Source organism: Neovison vison, chromosome 13 (genome assembly GCF_020171115.1).
Source record: "Neovison vison isolate M4711 chromosome 13, ASM_NN_V1, whole genome shotgun sequence".
Classification (NCBI taxonomy): Eukaryota; Metazoa; Chordata; class Mammalia; order Carnivora; family Mustelidae; genus Neogale; species Neogale vison.
Window position 1 is genome coordinate 93,068,989 of NC_058103.1, and position 22,786 is coordinate 93,091,774.

Below are 22,786 nucleotides of genomic sequence, written 5' to 3' on the forward strand. Positions count from 1 at the left end.
AGATTTTATTTATTTGGCAGAGAGACACAGCAAGAGAGGGAACACAAGCAGGAGGAGAGGGGGAAGGAGAAGCAGGCTTCCCGTTGAACAGGGAGCCCGATGCGGGTCCGATCCCAGGACACTGGGATCATGACCTGAGCTGAAGGCAGACGCTTAACGACTGAGCCATCCAGGCACCCCTGATGAGTAGAGACTTTTGAGGCTTATATGAGCTGTGAAGTGCTGAAACCAGTGCCTGGTGGAGCTTCCTTATATTTGAGCTGCCTTCTTGCACAACACGCCTTCCCTGGGTGCTGTGTCTTCACAGATCTGGGTAGGAAGATCGTTGCCGAACTGAAATCCTCAGGGGTGGGAAACTTTTGCACACAATAACCAACTTTTAACCCCAGATTTGACTCTGAGAGCTGAATTCTGAGTCCTACCACCAGAACATGTGTCAAGGAGAATTCTTGTTAAGAGAAACCAGTTTTGCTTGATTTCCATGAGTCCTCTGGGTGTTCATGAGGTGTGTCTTAGGATTTCTAATGGCATCTGTTTGTTTGTTTGTTTGTTTAATTGTGGTGTAACTAACATACAGTGTAATATTAGTTTCAGGTATACAACATGATTCAACACTTCTATACATTATTCAGTGCTTATCGATATTACTGTATTACTGACTATATTCTCTCTGCTGTAATTTCCATCCTTATGACTTATAACTTAGAGTTCATACCTCTTAATCCCCTTTATTTCACCCAGCCAGCCCCTTGCCCTGCACCTACCTTCTGACACCACCTGTTTGCTCTCTATACTAAAAATGTCATTTTTTATTGATTTCTTTGTTTATTTGTGGCTTTTTAGATTTTGCATATAAGTATAATCATATAGTATTTGTCTTTGTCTGACTTATTTCACTTAGCATAGTATGTCACAAATAACAAGGTATCATTTTTTTGGCTGAATAATATTCCATTGTGTAGATATATTCTTTGTGTATATATCTTCTTTATTCCTCTACCGATGGACACTTGGGCTGCTTGCATATCTTGGCTATTATAAAAGGTGCTGCAATACACATAAGCATACATGTATTTTTCAAAGTTAATGATTTTATTTTCTTTAGGTAAATACCCAGTAGTGAGATTACCCGATCATATGGTATTCTATTTTTAGTTTTTTGAGGAGCCTCCATTCTGTTTTCCACAGTGGTTGTACCATCTGTGGAATTCCCATCAACAGTGCATGAGGGTTCCTTTGTCCTCCACATCCTCACCAACACTTGTTTATTTCTTGTCTTTTTCATTCTTGCCATTCTGACAGGTATAAGGTGATTTCTCATTGTAGTTTGGATATGAATTTCCCCAGTGATGAGTGCCGTTGAGCATCTTTTCATGTGTCTGTTGGCCATCTGGATGTCTTTGGAGAAATGTCTGTTCAGGTTATCTGCCTATTTTTTAATTTGATTATTTGTTTTTTGGTGTTGAGTTGTAGAATTTCTTTACATACTTAAGATACTAACCTTTTAATGGCTCTATCATCTGCAAATATCTTTTCCCACTCAGTAGGTTGCCTTTTTATTTTGTTGATGACTTTCTTTGCTGTGCAAAACTTGATATTTTGATGGAGTCCCAATAGTTTATTTTTGCCTTTGTTTCCCTTGCCTGAGGAGACCTATCTAGAAAAATGTTGCTAAGGCTGATGTCAAAAAATTACTGCCTATGTTTTCTTTTTCTTTTCTTTTAAGATTTTTACTTATCCACCTGACGGAGAGTAGCAGGCAGAAGGAGAGGGAGAGGCAGGCTCCCCATTGAGCAAGGAGCCTGCTGCAGGGCTCTATCCCACGACCCTATGACCATGACCCCAGCTGAAGGCAGATGCTTAAACAACCAAGTCACCCAGGCACACCTGCTCTCTATGTTTTCTACCAGTTTTATGGTTTCAGAACTCACATTTAGGTCTTTAATCCACTTTGAGTTATTTTTGTATATGATGTAAGAAAATGGTCCAGTTTTCATTCTTTTGCATGTAGCTGTCCAGTTTTCCCAGCATCATTTATGGAAAAGACTGTCTTTTCCCCATTGTATATTCTTGCCTTTTTGACACAGATCAATTGACCATGTAAGTGTGGATATATTTCTGATGATATCTAGTTCTTTCCCTCTAAGCAGAAAAAATTCTGGTAAGAGGGATTTAGATAAGAAATCCAAGAGTTACAATGCAGAGAAGTGAGGTTTATGATAGAAACATACACAGAAGCTAATCCTGGGGCAGAGAAAGTCTCAGAAAAGAAAGAGAAGTCACTCAAACATCCCTGGGTTCTTGTCTCTGTCCCACTCAGATTCTTCTGGTCCTAGATTATATCCTATCTAAACCACTGTCCCCCAAAACCCATTTGTGACCATGTGTACTATAGGAGAGTCATCAGCTTACAATGGGACATCCAGGAGGGTAGATGTGTGGCCTGACTTGTTCACCTTTGCACCCCAGGCCATGAAACACAGTCCAGCACACCAGTAGACACACAGATGTTTCTTAAACAAATGTATGACTTAATTCTGCATGGAACTTGGAGAAATGGATGGGTTTATTCATTCTTTCTTCCTCTTTTGTCCATCTGTCCTTCCTTTCTGTTCTTTTTCTCTTTCTTTCTTTTCCTCTTCCTTCCTTAACTAGTCCTGGATAGTTCATTGGGCTTTATGTAAAATTAAATTATGAAAACACTTCTTTTGCTTTTAAGTGACCTATTTTCAAAGACTTATTTAAATTTCAGCCCATAAATTTCATTACAATCTACTAACTTCATCAGGCATCCTTTCTGAAAAAGGCACAGTGTTCCCGCACTATTAGATTTTGTATGGAAATTGCTAAATACTTTGTCGTTGCTCTTGGATTTTACAACATCTGTCATAAATTGGATTGATTATGCATAGAGGCAGAGTATTTGGTTGTGTCCTTCATGTTGGACATTTTAGTTTGTCTACTTTCTCTACAAATCTTAAAGATAAATATTCTAGAAAGTACCCTGTCTGAGGTACTCTGTTACACTAGTAGAAGGAATCTCAATACTTAGTTTGTTCTCAAGAAACAAAAGCAGGTACTGTGGCCCTCTCCCCTCACTGGAGGTCCTATTAGAACATCTTCCTACAAGTGGGTGGGCTGTCATGGGCAAACTGCAAGACCCAGGGAAGGTGTCATACCTCACTTCAGAAGCCAAAGATCCCAGAATCAAAGATAAAGGAAATAGACTTAAAAATAAAGAATGGATATAATAACATAAAAATGTGACTATCATTGCACAATTCGTCACGGTCTTGAATAAACCATATCAACAATAAACCATATCAACTTTGTTGCTTGGGATCCCGAAAATTCCATTTTACTGCATTTTTGCAACTATCAGTGAGTAGTAAGGAAGGAGAGATGGGAACCATCCCTCATTTTTGAGAGATTTAAAAAAAAATGAGAGTTCCAAAGGTGTAATCATACATCAAAAACAGACAACTGCAAGTGAGAAACTGTTGAAAGGTTGTCCCTAGGGACGCAGTATAATGTCATCTTCTATTAGTTGGACATTGAACTAACTGGTCTCCTCCCTCAGGCGATAACCTTTAGCTTCAAAACTTTTTAAATGGGATAAAAAAGTATTTGTCCCATGGGGCCATTATGGAAGCAGGGTATCCCAGTTCCTTCTACATAATCTCCACTATTCCCATGTTGGTATTCCAGACCCTACAAGTAAGAAAATGAAGATATTTATATGCAAAATTTATGCATAAGCATTTTTGTTAATAGTTGTTTTCAAAGTATATAACTTGTTCAATAAACTCACAAACATTTCGACTTTGCTGCTCTGTGCCAGGGACTATGCACAGCACTGAGGCTTTGCAGGGAAACGAGAGGCTCTTGCCTCCAAGGAGCTTAGAGTCTAAGCAAGCAAATGTCCAAATGATTGATAATTAGAATGCAGAGATTATGCTGAGTGAAATAAGTCAAGCAAAGACAGTCAATTATCATATGGTTTCACTTATTTGTGGAGCATAACAAATAGCATGGAGGACATGGGGAGATGGAGAGAAGGGAGTTGAGGGAAATTGGAAGGGGAGGTGAATCATGAGAAACTATGGACTCTGAAAAACAATCTGTGGGGTTTGAAGTGGCGGGGGGTGGTGGGAAGTTGGGGTACCAGGTGGTGGGTATTTTAGAGGGCACGGATTGCATGGAGCACTGGGTGTGGTGAAAAAATAATAGTGTTATGCTGAAAATAAATTAATTAAAAAAAAGAATGCAGAGTAGGCTACTACCATTAATCCTTGTGAAATAATTGAGGGATAGGCTCATTGTCTCAAGAGTCCACTTATTTTTCACTTAAGAGATGCTTTGGGGTAAAGCCTGACAATGAGCGCTCTCACCCATGTCTGCATATATTAAGCTCAGAGCTCTAACTGTTTCAGTTTCCTAACATAGTGTCTGATGTTCAAGATGAGTGGCTGGGACACATCTTCCTTTTTAAAGCAATAAATGGTTATGGATTTTCCTCTGCAGTAATGCCTGCACTTAGATGTGGATGGTGAAATCTGCTGGCCTGCACTCTGTCCCACGCGCTCCCTGCTCATGAGCTTCTTGGTACCAGTGATGTGCAGATCTAACTATAGGGCTGTCATCAGCTGCCTAATGATCTCCCTTAAATAGGACCATCAGCCATTTTGTTTCATCCCAAAGGGTTCTTTGCAAATGACCCAGGGAGAAGAGGGGGAGCCAAGGTGCCCCCAGCCATCGAAAGAGCTCCAAACATAGTTGTTGTCACTCTTGGGCTGGGAGCCAGGGTGTGAGAGAGAAGCAGTAGGGATAGAATAGGCAAGCTCCATTGGTTTTCAAGTTCAAGGTCCTTCAGCTGGAGGTGAATAGAAAGAACTTTACTTTGTCAGAGATGACCTGTTATAATATGAAATCTAAGCCAAGAGAGACAAAGCTGTGTATCCCTGTTCAGGGACAATCACTCAACACCACTGCAAGCTGAATCTTTGACAGGCATAGCTGGCACTTATGAACCACATGGCTTGGAGGGATGCAGGCAGATGACAGACCTTGAATATGATCCTTCCTCCCTCTCTCTTACAAGTTTGGGGGCAATGTACACCCCTTCCTGTGCTAGAGTCATTGGGCACAGAAAAGTTTCTTTATTATAATATATTATTTTTGCTATTTATTTTATTGTTTATTTATATATAAATATATCTTATACATTTAAATATTAAATGATATATTTAAAATATTGTTTATTACTTTATCATTATAGTTTATTATTATTCAGCTCTCCAGTTCTCTCTGGCATTGTGCTCTGTGATTGGGTTACTTTTCAATGTTGTACAGCCATGTGAGGGGGCTGGGAGTTATCTGTTTTTATCGACACTACCCTGGGTCTTGAAGTCAGGGAGATGTGAATTCAGACCTTTTACTAAGGTCAGTCTCTTGGGAGACTTTTGGGCATCATGGTGAAAAGGTCAGGCTCCTGATTGGGAAAGTCCCAAGGTTCAAGGTTAGAATCTATTTTTGACATGCTGTGTGGGGCTGGGCAAAATAATTAGCCTCTCTGTGCATCAATCTTTTTATCTACGAATAGAAAGGATATTAGTATCTACAGGGTGGTTATAAGCACAAAACTGAGATGCTGTGATATGGTGGCTCATAATGACTGTTCATTAAATACTCCCTGACTAACATTGCCTGATTCCTAGGACCCTTGGTATCCTCATTCTTAAAGCGATTGTGTTGTTGTTAATGTTAAATAACCTGGGGGGAAATCTCAGCAGTGTGGTGTGGAATGAATAGTTGATAATGTTATCAATAATAATAACTGAGTAACAGAAGTGAAAAAAACTCCTGAAATGGACTTCAAAGTCTCATTATTATTGCTTATTCTCTACTTTTTTATGTCAGCATCTGTTCTCATGAGATTATTCAGTTCTGACTCATTAGTGAAAAGTAACCCTTTCTGCAGTAATTATTGTTACATGGGTGAGATTAGACAAATCCCTTTTTAAAATTCTGATTCTGGGGCGCCTGAGTGGCTCAGTCAGTAGGCATCTGCCTTCAGCTCAGGTCATGATCCTGGAGTCCTGCGATCGAGCCCCACCTCAGGCTCTCTGCTCAGTGGGAAACCTGCTTCTCCCTCTCCCACTCCCCCTGCTTGTGTTCACGCTCTCCCTGTCTCTCTCTGTTAAATAAATAAATGAAATATTTCTTAAAAAATAAGATAACAAAAATCTCAGTCAACATGCTTTTACCAAACACATTATGTTCCCAGCTTAGATGGAGAAGCAGTTTTCTTCACTGGATTTGTAATTAACTAGGGTTACAAAGCCAGAAGCATACACATTCAATAAATTATAATCATGTGTATGTTGTGTGTAAGGCATTAAGCCAATGAATATCCTGACAGGTATAAAAATGAACCCAGTGTGGGTCCTGCCTTCAAGGGGTGGCAAGCCAGCTGGGAGGGCTGAAAGAAAGAGCATGGATGCAGACTCCCCGGATCAGGTTCAAGCCTCTACTCCTCTCCACCGTGAGACTGGAGGCAGGTTACTGAACATCTGTGCAGGAGCTCCTCCTTTGTCAAGTGCAGGTGACAATAGTACCAACACCATAGCGTTGGGGTGAAGCTCACCTGGATTATTATACATAGAGCATAGTGCCTGCTGTATAGTCTGAGAACAGTAAACATTAGCTGTTTCAAAACACATAGCTGGGGATAAGGCATGCATGTAAACGAACATAATGCAGGAGTATGGTGATGTTGCTATGGAAATTTGGATAAAAGAGAGATGATGTAGGTTTCGTAAAGGATTGTGGTATTCGAGCTAAGCTTGGAAGGATAGGTAATATATCCACATGAAAAAATATGAGGTCATGGAAAGAAGTGTCCTCAACTCAAGCTGAGGAGAAAATTCTACTTTCACCCGTTCCTGAAAAATCTGGTCTGTGACACACTCCTGTGATTTTTAAATGCCTGGGTTTGGTGGTGGTGGTGGTAGTGGTGGTGGTGGTTGTTTTCGCCGGTGAGTTGTGTGTAGGTGGGAGATACTTAAATATTCCTCAGTAGGGGGTCCTCTTGACATTTTGGACAGAAAAATTATGTGTTTGAAGGACTGTCATTGCTGTACAGACAACATAACTCCTATGACCCATTTGGCAGTGCACAGAGCGCCCCAGTCATTTTGACACCTGAGAGGACTCCCTTGTTGCCTGTGCCCCTTGGGAGGATGTGATTACCTCCGGTCACCACAGGAGCTGGGGGAGGCTCCACCTGAGGGAAAACTTCATTCTCTCCAGAGAATTCCCTGAATCCACATTCTGAGAGCATAGTGCTATTCTGGAGTTTTGTTCCATCTCAACTCAAATGAAGACCATGAATGCTGACTTCCCTATCAGCAGAGGTTTTGAATTTATTACTGACTGAATTTAATGATAAACAGTGATGTTTCTGTGCCAGTGAAAGGGTGGAGTTCTCCCCGCGCCCCCCAATCTTTTCATATGTCTGTGATTTGTGGCTTCTCCCATTTTTCCTATAGCCCCTGACCAGTCTCTTGGTACCAGCAGACATCTTCTCTGGGGATCTCTTACTATTGAATCTCTTATATTCCCATCAGGTGGAAGGATTTTACTTTTCCATGTGACTCCATTTCTGTTTGGTCTGCCTGTCTGGTACTCCGGGATGTACACTAACAGCAGGGGGGGTCGGGGTGAGATGGGGGAACAGGAAAGCCTTTGCTAGGGAGGAAGCCCCCACCTGGACCCCTCTCATTGCTTTAACTCAACCACACCTGCAAATGTTTTTGGTGTTTGAAACCCAAAGGTAAAGTTAAGTGATGGGGAGAGTGGGGGCATAGACTGACAGATTAGAGGGATGGTAAGGAAAATGCTTTCCTCGGTCTCAGGCAGGGCTGTGCAGGAGGTAAGCACGTAAGTGTAAATAGAGGTTGGCCTCATTTCTGGACCATCAGTGAGAGGATTGCTCTTCAAACAAGGTCTCTGAAGACGCAGGGGGGTTGCTTTTGAGAGGGATGCATGGAAGAGAGGTCCCCCTTCTTTGGAATTCCGAGTGGTTCCCCTCCTTGACCTTCAGCCCCTCCCCATGTGAACCCTCCAGGCTTCTCTCAGCCATCCTTTCCCAATGTCTAGGACTCATTCTCCTATCACCATCCCCAGTGTCCTGCATCCCTGACAAATATGTTACCCACAACATGCACCCCCATCCCCGCCCCCCCACAACATGGCTCTTGCCTCGTCTGAGCCTGATGCCAAGTGGACCTTCCCTGCACGGATCCCATCTCTGCCTCATCTCTGCTGTTGTCTCTCTTCCCCTCGGTCACATCTCACTGCCCCGTTTCTGTCGTTTATCTGGAGATGGCTTCAGCTTACTCTCATGCACCCACGTGTGGAAATTGTCCGCTCACCTGGACTGCGTGCCTTTCCCATGTTCCAGCAGTGAGGGTCACACTGCAGTGAGGGTCCCGCATACATGGACCTGCTCCCGCGGGCCCCACCCTGGAGCTAAGAGTTCTGACTCGGGGGAGGCGCTCAGCAGGGCCATGTGAAGAGCAGACTCCCCTTTCCGGTATCCCACGCAGAAGCCTGCACCTCCCGGTGTACCTGATAACGATAGAGCGAGGTGACTTGGGGACCTGGTTCCCTGTGGGGAGGTGACTACCGCTGGCTCACACGTGTGTCTCTGTTCTGCTGGCAGGAAGATGAGGTGGTTCTCCAGTGCATCGCGAACATTCACAAGGAGCAAAGGAAGTTCTGCCTGGCAGCCGAGGGCCTCGGGAACCGCCTGTGCTTCTTGGAGCCCACTTCCGAAGCCAAGGTAAGATCGATCGCCAACCCTGCCCCTTCTCCCCTCGGCCTCCCGGCAGTCGTTCCGGGGAAGGAGCTGCAGGGAGAGAGGAGGAGGAGGAGGGTGATGGGGAGGAAGTGAGAAAGAACACCTTTGTTTTTAAAAGGGGAAGTAGATGGGGTTTAAACCATACATCTGCCCAATCCTGCTGCAACCTCACTGCAGTAGGAACCCACAGCAGCGAAGAAAGAGTGGTACCTCATCTGCCGGACACCAGGAATGTCTTGCGGCCAGCCCTCACAGAAGAGGGTCTCCTCATCCTCCCAGAACACCGTTTTGTATGAATTCCTAGAAGCCCAGGCGCATGTTCTTTACTCTCAGGTGGCATTTATGGCTCCAAGGACTCTCCAGGGCTTGGGCCTGTGTTTTGCAGCAGGCACACTGCTCTCCATCTTCACTGTGCTGAGGGCACCACCCCCGGCCTGTCCACTCTCACTTGGGGCCAGAGAGGAACGTCTGCTCGGGTCCCTGCCTGCGTCAAGTGGCATGTGACGTCCCCTGTCTCTTCAGCCACACTTCCAGGCTGTCCCGGCTTTTCGTCATCTGTATGTCAGGTGGACCTGTGCTCTCAGCATGATCACAGTACTTCGCAGTCCTGGACAGACCCTTGGACCACTCAGGGTTTCCAGCTGTTTCCAGAGAAACAGCTCTCTCTGTCTCTTGAGGGGCCGATGGTGGGTGGATTGAAGATATTGTCTCTTGCAGTTATCAGGGCTGGCAAGTCTGAAGTCTGTACTTCAGATCAGCAGGTTAGAAACTCAGGTAGAAGTTCATGCTGTCTCGAGGCAGAATACTTTTTCTCCGGGAAACCCCAGGTTATTTTTTGAAGACCTTCAAAGGATGAGCTGAGGCCCACCCACAGTCTCAAGGGTGACTTTTACTTGAAGTCAACAGATTATAGATGTTAATCACATCTCTCAAATACCTTCCCATCAAAACCTGGATTGCTGTTTGATTAAATAATGGAGTACTATAGTCTAGCCATGTTGATGTACAAGTGACCATCCTACCCTCCAAGGTCAGTTTTCTCACAGAACCACGTATTTTTTGTTTATTTTTTTTTAGTTTTTTAAAAGCAGAACATGGTTAGTGTATTTTTCAGTAGACCCACATGATGGGCATGTCATTTCTCCACAGGACTCTACACAATCCACAGACACACATGTGTAGTTCACCCGATAGAACACCAGACACAGACACATACCCGTAGTTCATCCTAGAACACTAGATATTCTCCATGTTGGCCATATCTCCCAAATGCCCCTGTCCTCTCCATCATGTTTTTGCCCTCCCATGGGGGTCACCAATTCCCGAGTACAAATGTCTATCTGTGACAATGGCCAGGGTGAGGACAGGGTCCCATTAAAGTAAATGATAAAGAGAGGGTCACTGGGTGGTTCAGTTGGTTAAGCCTCTGACTCTTGATTTCAGCTCAGGTCTTGATCTCGGAGTCCTGGGATCAAGCCCCATGTCAGGCTCTGAGCTCAGTGGGGACTCTGCTTGGGATTTTCTCTCTCCCTCTGTCCCCACCCCCATAATAAATAACTCTTTTTAAAAAGGCAAAAGAAAAGGAAGATCTTTTTTTTTTTCCTTTTAAAGGTTTTAGACTTGATTTCCCTGAGGTCTTCTTCATTCACTTTTGTCCTAAGCTAGATATTTTTCTTTTCATTCCCAGCAGTCTGGGATAATAGGAAGATCACTGGAGTAAAAAATCAGGGATCACTGGAGTGGAAATCAAGAATTTAGTTCTCAACCCCTAGCTAGTCATGTAGCTATGGGTGAGCCACTCAAAACTTGTCTTCAGTTTTCTCATCTGCCAGATGAGGTATGGTCCAGTGCACTAGGAAGAACATTGGCCTGAGGTGAAAACCAGTGGTCCATTTTCTGGCCATCCCCTGCATAGGGCTTGGGGCAGTGGTTTAGGGCATGGACTCTGGAGCCAAACTGCCAGAACTGGAGTCCTACCTCTTACCACTCACCAACTAAGTCAGGATCTTGGAGGTACTCGAGTTTTCTGAGCTTAGTTTCCTCATCTGCTTCATGGGAATTTAATAGTAACTACCTAAAAAGGTTGTTGTGAGAATTAAGTGAGTTAATACACTCGAAGTGCCTAGCACATTGTAGAGTCTGTGTAACCATGGGCTACTATGATTTAATCATACCTAAACCAGATGAAAAACAACTGTATATCCAAACCCAAGAATATTTTGTGTCCCCTAGGAATAAAAATAACCCATAGCACACATAAATGCATTTGAGGATGAGAAAATATCCTTCCTAACACCCACCTGAATAAGTGTTCTTATTTTATTTTTTTGAGAGAGAGAGAAAACTGCGTACATGTGCACAGGGTGGGGGGGCAGTGGAAGAGGGAGAGAGAACCCAAGCAGATGCCCTGAGCACTGAGCCTGATGCAGGGCTTGATCTCATGACCCTGAGATGACACCTGAGCCAAAAATCAGGAGGCAGACAGTTAACTGAGCCCCCCAGGCTTCCCTAAGTGTTGTTATCATTTTAATTTTTCATTTAAAATTTAGAACAAGGGAATTAGCGTAAAAAAGAGATGTAACATCATAATTTTATCATCTTGTCACAACTGTTTTCATTTGTTTTTCATTCGGTCTTTGTCCACATGTACCTGCATGTTTTCAGTATTGTACTTGGAGTGGATATATAGGCATTCTGCTTTCTTTTCTTTGACCCTTTAGCCCATTCCATAATGCTCTGTAGCCTTCATGGGTCTTAAGAAACATGTATATGGCTTTGCTAGTTTACTTTTGCTTCTTAGGGAGAAGAATGACCGGTGTTAGGAGCATGAACAGTATTGGGCTGCTTTTCCCCAAAGGATACAGCAGTTGTCACAGCTGACATGCCCACTATTGTTACATGAGCGGTTGTCCCTTCCGTATCTAGTATGAGGAAAGGCACCAGGAGTGCTTCTCAAAAAAACAAAAAGGGTGAAATTCATGGAAAGGATAAGTTCTCACAACTTCTTGTCACCATTCCAGGGAACCGCCTGCTAGCCACCATTTTCTGAGGCTTCAGTCTTTTCTGCAGTCCGCTACAACTATGGCGCCTGTCCTCACCCTGCCCATGAACTATTTCCCATAGTTCCCTGCCGCGAAATTTCTCAACCACCTGTGCCATTCTTAGGTTCTCGGAAGCTAACGTAAGGCGTGCGGTGAAATAGGAAAGTGTATTCCCAAGCCTGGCACTGAGGGTGAGGCACGTACCTCAAACGCCACTTTTAGCACCAGCTAAGAGCTGCCCCTGACCTTGGCATTCCCAGTCAAGGGTATTTCAGGCTAGTTGAGACCCAGAGAGATAAAATTGAGATAAATTCTAGGGAGAAGACAGACCTCTGAGAAAGAAGAGATGAGATAAGGTTCTCAAAAGATATTCTTAGTATACAAGCCCTAAGAGGAGGCGGTCACCCTGAGGCGAGGAGTGAGAAGGTAGTAGAACGAGAAGCAAAAGTATGCCAACATTTGCTGTAGACATAGAGACTATTTCACACTTTGGAGAGCTCTTGTGACTTTCTGTTTGCCATGGCCCACTCTTCTCTGAAGGTCTTCTGAAACTGCAAATGTCAGCAGATGGGAGCACTGTTATTCAGCTTCCGTTTCAAAGATGCACAGCTCCAGGAATGAAAAGGGGTCTTGTTTTATAAGAACGACTTCAGAATTACAACCAGAGACCAGGAAACATGGAAAGAAATGTTGCTTCTTTTTAAAATCAATAACAGCAGATACTATCTTACTGTTATTTAAAAAACAAATTCTTTTAAGATTTTATTTGACAGACCGAGTGTGCAGCAGAGGGAGAGGGAGAAGCAGACTCCCTACTGTGCAGGGAGCCCGAGGCAGGGATCCATCCCAGGACGCTGGGGTCATGATCTGAGCCAAACGTAGATGCTTAACCGGTGGAGCAACACAGGCACCTTTTAAGGTCACTTTTAAGTGGAAAACTTGTTCACAGGAATTTACTATTTTTCCTCTGGCCCATATTATCTCATCTGTTTTGAACTAATAGTACCAGCTGGGGAAAGGGGTGGTGGATCTTACTTGGTTTAACTTAACGTCCAAACTCCTGAGACTCTCCTCGACTGCTTGGCACTAGTCTGTGCAGTGGGACCGGAACCATTTACCCACTGGGACGTGTCAGGCACACCTTGGGGGAATCCTTGCTTCTGAATCCCCACCCCAGGTGACAGCTCAAATACAAAGAAACAAGGTCCACTTCAGGCAGGTACCATGACATACAAGCCTCATGTACTATGGGATCCAGGGTTTCTTCTAACAACTCTGTAGGCCTAACTTTTGGGGACCCCACAAAGGACATCTGCCCCCAGCTGGGAGAGTCTTATGCTTGGGGAATTGTAAAGATAAGGCTTCTTCTGTGGGGTATTGGTGTCTTCTCGGTACCGACTCAGGCTGCCTGTCAGGGATCTTTTTCACTGTAAGCAGTGTTCCCGAGTAACATAATTCACATATCGCCAGCTTGTCCTGAGAACAAAACTGGGCAGTTAACTGAAGGTCCTGTTCTCATGCAGAGGGAGAAAAGAATTTTGTAAGCCTTATTCCCCCAGCAGTCTTCATTGAGGATGATTATTTAACTGCTCGGGCCTTGTCTGATGTGGCTGGAACCCCAGCACCTTTCCAAATCCTCACTTCCGCCTTCCCTAATTTCACATCATCAAAAAGTAAGAAGCATTTGGGAACTTTCTGTTGAAGATCAGTTTCAACAGACCAAGGTTTGTTGTTTCACTGACTTTAATGAGGATGAAATGGAAATTGTGAAGTGAAAAACTTAACCCTTGTGCCTTTTAAAAAAGTTTTTTTGAAGATTTTATTTATTTATTTGTCAGAGAGCACAAGCTGAGGGAGAAGCAGGCTCTCCACTGAGCAAGGAGCCCAATTCGGGACTCAATCCCAGGACCCTGGGGTTATCATGTATCATGACTTGAGCCAAAGGCGGATACTCAACCGACTGAGCCACCCCAGCACCCACCCTCATGCCCTGTAAAAGCCAGTGGCATGTCTGGAATCTTCAGGCTCCTGGTGTCTCGGAATGAAGTTCTGCCTCTCGGTCAGGGAACACGTCCTGGTCATGGTAGATTCAAAATGAACAATCCAATTTCAAATCCAGTTTTCAAACTGAAGTCCTGTTCCCCTCTACCTCCTCTTTTGAAAAATAAAAATAACAGTCTGCTGTGGTTTCTGAGAGGTTGAATAGGTTCTGAGGACCCAGGATTAAACATCTGCGATCGTGCAGACATCATTACGTAGATGGCATAAATCAGGAGAGAATTCCAGGCTAAAAATAACTTAGTTTCTATTATTTTTATTATCTTCAGCAAACAGAATTTTCTATTATTTTTATTATCTTCATAAATTAGGAGAGAATTCCAGGCTAAAAATAACTTATTTTCTATTATTTTTATTATCTTCAGCTCAGAATAGATTTACTGTTGTCTTCTACAAACCTAAGCCTGTGCACATTGGCAGAGAAGGCTCAGCCTGAGAGTGTATGCTTTTCTTTGAACTTCTGAGCAGTAGTCTCTCAGACTTACAATCTTATGAAAAGCCAAACTATTATAGAACTTAGGTTTTTTTAAAAAAAACAAAACAAATCAGAACTGCCTTGTCACATGAGAGAGTGATAGGTGGAAAATGTGACCCGTTTTGATCGTTTGGTTTCCATTTATCAGACGTCACGTGCTGATTGCTGCATACTGTGCGGGAGCCTTCATACTCTCATTTAATTTTTATCATCCTATGGAGCAAATACTGATCTCATTTACAGAGAAGGATACAAGAATTCAGATAAAGTTAAGTAAATTCCTGAAGATGATTCATTCCAAACTTGTATGACTAATTCTATAGTACTCAGCAATTAAGAGTATCATGGATCCAACTTACTTAAAGACAGAGAAACCATATTTTTTCATGTGGTTAACTTTTAAGATCACCTGGGCAGATCTCCAGACCCTCTCCCACAAATTTCCTGCATCTGTCCTCCGAATGCCTGACATTCCAAAGTTAGAAATAGGTATTTTGCTTAAATCAAGTAGAAACTATTAAAATGCAAATGTTTCAAGAGAGCACATGAAGCAATGTTAAATTTTCATAGTAATTTTTTTAGTATAAATGACATTAGGTATTTTCTTAAAAATAAGTTTATACAGAGGAATAAGGCAGATTAAGTGCCTCTGTCTTAAGATACAAGGCACAGGAATCACTGGGAATGTGGGATCAAACGTCTACTGCACTGAATTTGGATAGTTTACTTGTCTTGATGCCTCCGCTCCACGAGTCTTGAGCACTGGTGTGAAGACCATGGTTAAGACACATGACTGTGGACCATGGAGCAAGACTATTTGAGCTGGTAATTCAGGCTCCACTACTTAATGCCTCTCTGACCATGGCTTCCATGACTTCACCTTTCACTGCCTCAGTTTCCTTGACTTGAAAACTGTATCCACCTTATAGATTATTATGAAGATTCAGTTACATAAGTTCCTAATTATAAAACACTTATAACAGTGCTTTACACACAACAAAGTGTTTTTTATGCAGTAGCCCTTATTTTTTTTTTTAAACAGAATTTTTTTTTAAAGATTTTATTTATTTATTTGACGGAGAGAGATGACAAGCAGGCAGAGAGGCAGGCAGAGAGAAAGGGGGAAGCAGGCTCCCTACTGAGCAGAGAGCCTGATGCAGGACTCGATCCCAGGACCCTGACACCATGACTTGAGCCAAAGGCACAGACTTAACCACTGAGCCACCCAGGCACCCCTATAGTGTAGGAGTTTGGTTTTTTTTTTAAGATTTTTATTTATTTATTTGACAGACAGATCACAAGTAGGGAGAGAGGCAGGCAGAGAGAGAGGAGGAAGCAGGCTCCCGGCTGAGCAGAGAGCCTGATGTGGGGCTCGATCCCAGGACCCCGAGATCATGACCCGAGCCGAAGGCAGTGACTTAACCCACTGAGCATCCAGGCACCCCTGCAGTAGCTCTTATTATCCCAGGTATGGAGTCAGACACTCGTTAGGTCATCAGGAACCATTGCTTGATGAGTGACCCACATAGTGAATTAGTTAAATGAGTTAAATATTTACTTTTTAATCCCAGTATAGTTAACATACAGTGTTGTACTAGTTTCAGGTATACAGTATAGAGATTCAACAACTCGTTGCTCATCATCATAGTGCACTCTGAAACGCCTTCACCTGTTTCACCCCTCCCCCACCACCTCCCCTCTGGTGACCATTGGTTGTTCTCTAGAGTTCAGAGTCTGCTTTTTTGTTTGTTTCTTTTGTTTTGTTTCTCAAATTCCACATATGAGGAAGTCATAAGGTATTTGTCTTTCTCTGACTAATTTTACTCAGCAGAATAGCCTCTAGTTCCATCCACATGGTCACATAGGGCAAGATTTCATTCTCTTTGATGGCTGAATAATGTTCCATTGTGTAGGCACACCACATCTTTATCCTTCTATCAAAGGGCACTTGGGCTGCTTGCATGTCTCAACTGTTGTAAATGGTGCTGCAATACACATAAGCGTACATGTATTTTTCAAAGCTAGTGTTCTTATTTTCTTTACGTAAATATCCAGTAGTGGGATTACTGGATCATATGGTATTCTATTTTTACTTTTTTGAGGAGGCTCCATTCTGTTTTCCACAGTGACTGTACCAGTTTACGTTCCCATCAATAATGCACGAGGGTTCCTTTTTCTCCACATCCTCACCAACACTTGTTATTGTCTTTTTCATTCTTGCCATTCTGACAGGTATAAGGTGATCTTTCATTGTGGTTTTGATTTGCATTTCCCTGGTGATGACTCCTGTTGAGCATCTTTTCATGTGTCCTTTGGCCATCTGGATGTCTTTGGAGAAATGTCTGTTCATGTCTTCTTCCCATCTTTTTTTAAGTAGGCTCCATATCTAGTGTGGAGCCCAAGGCAGGGCTTGAACTCATGATCCTCAGATCAAGACCTGAGTCAGATGCTTAATCAACTGAGCCACCCGGGTGCCCCTCTTCTGCCCATTTTTTAATTGGATTATTTGGGTTTTTTGGTGTTCAGTTGTAGAAGTTCTTTATTTTTAGATACTAACCCTTAATCAGATATGTCATTTGCAAATATCTTCTCCCATTCAGTAGTTGTCTTTTGGTACTGCTGATTGTTTCCTTCGCTGTGCAGAAGCTTTTTATTTTGATATAGTTCTCATAGTATTTTGCTTTTGTTTCTCTAGCCACGGGAGGCATAACTAGAAAAATGCTGCTGCAGCCAGTGTCAGAGAAGTTACTGCCTGTGTTCTCTTCTAGGATTTTTATGGTTTCAGGTCTTGAATAAGGTCTCTAATCCATTTTGCGTTTATTTTTGTGTATAGTGTAAGAATAAGTATTTTATTTGGACTTGTTGGATTTGACCATCAGCAGGACATTTACGACATTTAAAGTAAAATATGAATGAGAGTCAGAGTAAGTTAAATGAAAAGGATTAAGCAATGAGTGAATAGTTTTAAAAAATAAAGTGAATCAGTGGGATGTATGTTTTTATTATTATTGATTTCTAATTTAATTCTGATATGACCAAAACCATGCCTGTAGATTTAAATTCTTGGCAATTTATTAGGACTGTTTTATGGCCTAGCATGTGGTCTATCTTGCTTAAAATTCCGTGTGTTCTACTTTTTAAAAAGATTTTATTTATTTGACACAGAGAGATCACAAGTAGGCAGAGCAGCAGGCAGAGAGAGGGGGAAGTAGGCTCCCTGCAGAGAGCAGAGAGCCTGATTCCAGGTTTAATCTCAGGACCCTGAGATCATGACCTGAGCTGAAGGGAGAGGCTTAACCCACTGAGCCACGCGCCCCCCGTGTGTTCTACTTTTAGAAGTGGATCTTTTTTGGTTTTTAGCTAGTGTTTTATGAATATTAAGATGGTTCAAATCGTGGTGTTCAAATCTTCTCTTCTTACTGTGTTGTATTTATATGCTCTATCAATCACTGAGATGGAGGTATTAAAAACTATGAAGATTTTTGTATGTCTCCCTTGAGTTCTGTCAGTTTTGTTTCAAGTATTTTAAAGCTCTCTTCTTAGGGGTGTGTGTGTGTGTGTGTGTATGATTTTTATTTTCCTTTTGAATTAATCATTGTGTCATTATCAACTGCTCCTGTTTACCCTTGATCTTATTGTATACTTTGATATTAACATAGCTGTAAGCTCTCTTATGCTTACTATTTTGTGGTATATCTTCTTTTTCTATTTTGTTTCCAACTTGTTTTTATATCTTTGTATTTAAGGCATGTCCCTCATAAACAACATGGAGTTACATGTTACTCCTCACCCTTTTTTACAATCTCTGCTGTGTTATTGTTCAGTCCCTTAAATTTATTGTAACTTTTGATACCATTGAGTTTTAGTCTACCATGTTGCTATTTGTTTTCTTTTGTTTCCTCTGGTTTTTATTCTTGTTTCTCTCTCTCTCTTTTTAAACTTCCTTAGGATAAATCAAATATATTTTAGTATTCTATTTTGTCTCCTGAGTTGACCTTTTAGCTCTATGTCTGTGCATTATTTTTTAGTCATTACTTTAGGGATTGCAGGATAAATCCTTAACTTCTCAGAGTCTGTCTGGAGTAGCATTATACCACTTTCCTTTAATCCTTTGTGCTAGTGTTGTCACATGTTTTATTTTTATGTTACATAATATGCAGTACTTTCTTTTTTTTTTAATTATTTTTTAAATTTATTTTTTACTTATTTTCAGCGTAACAGTATTCATTGTTTTTTGTACCACACCCAGTGCTCCATGCAGTACTTTTTTATTTTTGTTTCAAAGTTAGTTGTCTTCAGGAAATTAAGAAAAGGAAAAAAATCATCCTTTTTTTTCATACACATTGAAAGTATTATTTATTTGGAAGAAGAGTATCTCTCTTTTTTTAATTTTTTTTATTTTCAGCATAACCGTATTCATTATTTTTGCACCACACCAAGTGCTCCATGCAATCCGTGCCCTCTATAATACCCACCACCTGGTTCCCCCAACCTCCCACCCCCCCACCCCTTCAAAACCCTCAGGTTGTTTTTCAGAGTCCATAGTCTCTCATGGTTCACCTCCCCTTCCAATTTCCCTCAACTCCCTTCTCCTCTCTAACTCCCCATGTCCTCCATGCTATTTGTTATGCTCCACAAATAAGTGAAACCATATGATAATTGACTTTCTCTGCTTAACTTACTTCACTCAGCATAATCTCTTCCAGTCCCGTCCATGTTGCTACAAAAGTTGGGTATTCGTCCTTTCTGATGGAGGCATAATACTCCATAGTGTATACCCAGCTTTTATTTCACTGACAATGTCTTTATTTTGTCTCCATTTTTGAAGGATATTTTCTCTGTAAATTTCTTGATTTTTTTTCTTTTATCTCTTTAAAAATGGTGTTTTACCATCTTTCAGTCTCCTTTCTTTTTTTTTTTTTTTTTTTTAATGAAAAGTGAGCTATCATTCTTATGATTCCTCTTTATGTAGTAAGTCTTTTTTTGCTGGCAAGTTTTAAGAATTTTCTTTATCTTTGATTTTAAACATGTTGAATTCAAAAGTACTGTAAGACATCCAAGAAGACATTTTGATAGGCATCTGAATATATAAAACAGAAGTTCAGAAGAGAAGTTGGGATAATCTTTTCCAAGATTCAGAACATCTTCTTGCTTTTTAGTTTGAGTGATTACATTTGAGGGTAGTTTTCTTTGCATTTATCCTGCCTGGGCTTGGCTGAGCTTCATGGATCTTTTGGTTATTGTGGTTTAATTTGTGTTTAATGAAGTTTGGAAACTTGGGGGCCATTACTTCTTAAAATATTTTTTTCTGCCACATTTGTTCTTTCTGAAATTCCAATTACTTATATATTAAACTGTTTGATAGTGTTCTATAGGTTTGTAAAATGGTTTATTTTTTTCAACTATTTTTCTCTCTGTGCTTCAGTTTGAATATTTCCTTCTGGCTTGTCTTTATGTTAATTGATACTTTTACTTAATACAAATGTACCATTTGGGGCACCTGGATGGCTCAGTGGGTTGAAGCCTCTGCCTTTGGCTCAGGTCATGATCTCAGGGTCCTGGGATCCAGCCCTGTGTTGGGCTTTCTGCTCAGCAGGGAGCCTGCTTCCTCTTCTCTCTGCCTGCCTCTCTCCTTACTTGTGATCTCTGTCTATCAAATAAATAAATAAATAAATATTTAAAAAAATAAATAAATGTGCCATTAACTCCCAACAATGAATTTTTTTCTAGGTATGTATTTTTAAATTCTGAAATTTCCATCATTTCACTTCTAAGGTTTTACATAGTAACCCCAAATTCTCTTTTGCCATTATTCCCATTTTTTCCTATAGATTTATTAACATATTTATAATACTTATTTTAAATACTTGACTATTAATACCAGTATCCAGATTGTCTGTAGGTCTGCTCTTACTAACTGAGCTTTCTCTTGATTATGAGTCACATTTTCCTATTTCTTTTGATATCTAGTGATGGTGTACAGAACATTGTAGGTGGCATTTTGTAGTTCTCATTTTTTATCTTCCCTGAAGAGTATTGTATAATTGTATATTGTGTAATCTAGCAGGTGGTTAAATTATTGGTGGACCTCCTTGATCTTATGGAGGTTTAGTCTATTTTGGTTTGAGTTTTAGTCCTAGAATATAGTCCTTGTTCTTGGGATTCAAGCCCTTCTGAGTTTTTTTTTGTTGTTGTTGTTGTTTTGTTTTGTTTTATAATTTTTAATTTTTTAATAAACATATAATGTATTATTAGCCCCAGGCGTACAGGTCCGTGAATTGCCAGGTTTACACACTTCACAGCACTCACCACAGCACATACCCTCCCCAATGTCCATAACCCCACCACCCTCTCCCTACCCCCACGCCCCCTGGCAACCCCCAGTTTGTTTTGTGAAATTAAGAGTCTCTTATGGTTTGTCTCCCTCCCAATCCCATCTTGTTTCATTTATTTTTTTTTCTAAACCCAAACCCCTTCCTTTGGATCCTTGAAATATTGCCCTGCATTTGAGTTGGCCAAACAATTTGAAGGACATTCGTGTGCTGATCTTTAAGTTTTCATCTGTGATGGTTCTGATTTTTCCAGCATTCTCCTTTTTAGTTTCCTGACATTCTGACAGCCCAGAGTCAGGCCTCTGGCTCCATAGCAGCTTTTTCCTGAGGCTTATCCCCATGAAGCCCATGAACAGAGGACGCACCCTCCAGGGAAAATTTAGTCAAATGTAGATATCGCTTATTGGGCTTCCCATCTTTCAAGAGTCCTATTCCTTCCAGCTTTAGGTTACTCTCCAGTGCCTTCAAAGAGTTTTTTGAAATTTTTGTTCAGAATTTGTAACAGTTGTCAAGAGAGTTATTCTGCTATAAGCTTCTCTGTTGTTACCTGAATCAGAACTTCATTATTGAGTGTTCACCACTCTTTGAAGCAGTTTAATGTTAAAAGGAAGAATAGGGGTGCCTGGGTGGTTCAGTCAGTTGAGACTTCTACTCTTGACTTTGGCTCAGGTCATGATCCCAGTGTCATGAGATCAAGCCCCACGTCAGGCTCTGTGCTGGGTGTGCACCCTGCTTAAGGTTCTCTCCCTCCCTCTCCTTCTGCCCCAACCACCCAAAAAAGGAAGAAGCAAAAATAGTGTTGAAGCAGAATCCAGGTTATAGAGGGGTTTCCACAGTGACAAACACAAACACGTTTCCAGGCAGAGAAAAAGGCTCTAGAGGAGGAGAGATTGAGGTTGCAAAAGAAAGAACTAAGAGATGGCACTATTAGTGAGGGGATTAAACTGAGTGCAGCTTTGGCATATGCAAAAGGAAAGAGAGGAGGTGAGGGGATTTTGAAGTAGCAAGGATAAGAGCTGAATGTGAACAGGAATGTGTTGTCATAGGAGAACATGAACTTATGAAAGCTGTATGGATTCTTCATACAAAAAAGGGAAGTGAATAGACAGGGTTTTTTTTTTTTCTTTAGTGTTTTATTTTTTTGTTTTATTTTTCTTTTATAACTTTTTATTATTCTTTTTCCTGTATAATTTTTTTATAATTTCTTTTCAGTGTAACAGTATTCATTGTTTTTGCACCACACCCATGCTCCATGCTATACGTGCCATTCAGATATGACTAACAGAATGCATAGGATGGCTAAAGAATGAAGATGGGAATAGTCAAGTGTGACCCCAGAGGTAATACTTCAGCTGCCTATAGAGGGCATTTTATTTAGTGAAAGAAATTTATTTGGAAAGGCATAAATCAGGCCAGAGGGTGGTGGTAGAGCTTATGAATTAAGGTTTGGACATGTTGAGTTCAAAAGGCCAGTAAGAGACACAGGGAAAAATTTTGATAGACATCTGGACATATGGATCAGGACTTCAGAAGAGAGGTTAGGACAGAGGTAATATTTAGGAGATAATGGCTAAAAGCTGGTAAATCAAGCTGTGAGAGTGAGTGGCAAATAATGGATTAAAAAACAAGACGGCCTGGAAAATGTCAATATTTAAAAATGAGTGGAGGAAGAGGAACATCAGAATGAGAAGGAGCACCCTGAGAGCTCAGGGAAGAAGAGTCATGGGTGGTGTTCTAGAAGCCACAGGAAGCAAAGGCAAGAGTACAAAGGAAGGGGTATTGTCAGTAGGGTAGAACGCCACTTGGAAGTCAAGTAATTTAAGGTTGGAATGTGTCCATTAGAGGTAGTGACATGGAGACCAGCAGCAGTCTTGGTGAGTCATCAGTGGGGTGGTGAAGGCACAGGCCGGTTTATAGTTTCAGAAGCTGATTTAGAGGAAGCGAAGATTGAGAAATAAAAAAGAAAGGCAACCTATGCAGATGATCTCTCAAAGAGAGAGCTCAGTGGCTGGAGAGT

General features: G+C 41.5%; 1 protein-coding gene across 1 annotated transcript in view; it reads left to right on the forward strand.

Moving 5' to 3' along the window:
• RYR3 (ryanodine receptor 3) overlaps window positions 1–22,786 on the forward strand; it is a 515,475-nt gene that overhangs the window by 151,753 nt on the left and 340,936 nt on the right. The window contains exon 2 of the mRNA XM_044230143.1: window positions 8,726–8,845. The gene's annotated coding sequence lies outside the window, so the exon portion shown is untranslated. The remainder of the gene's footprint in view (window positions 1–8,725; window positions 8,846–22,786) is intronic.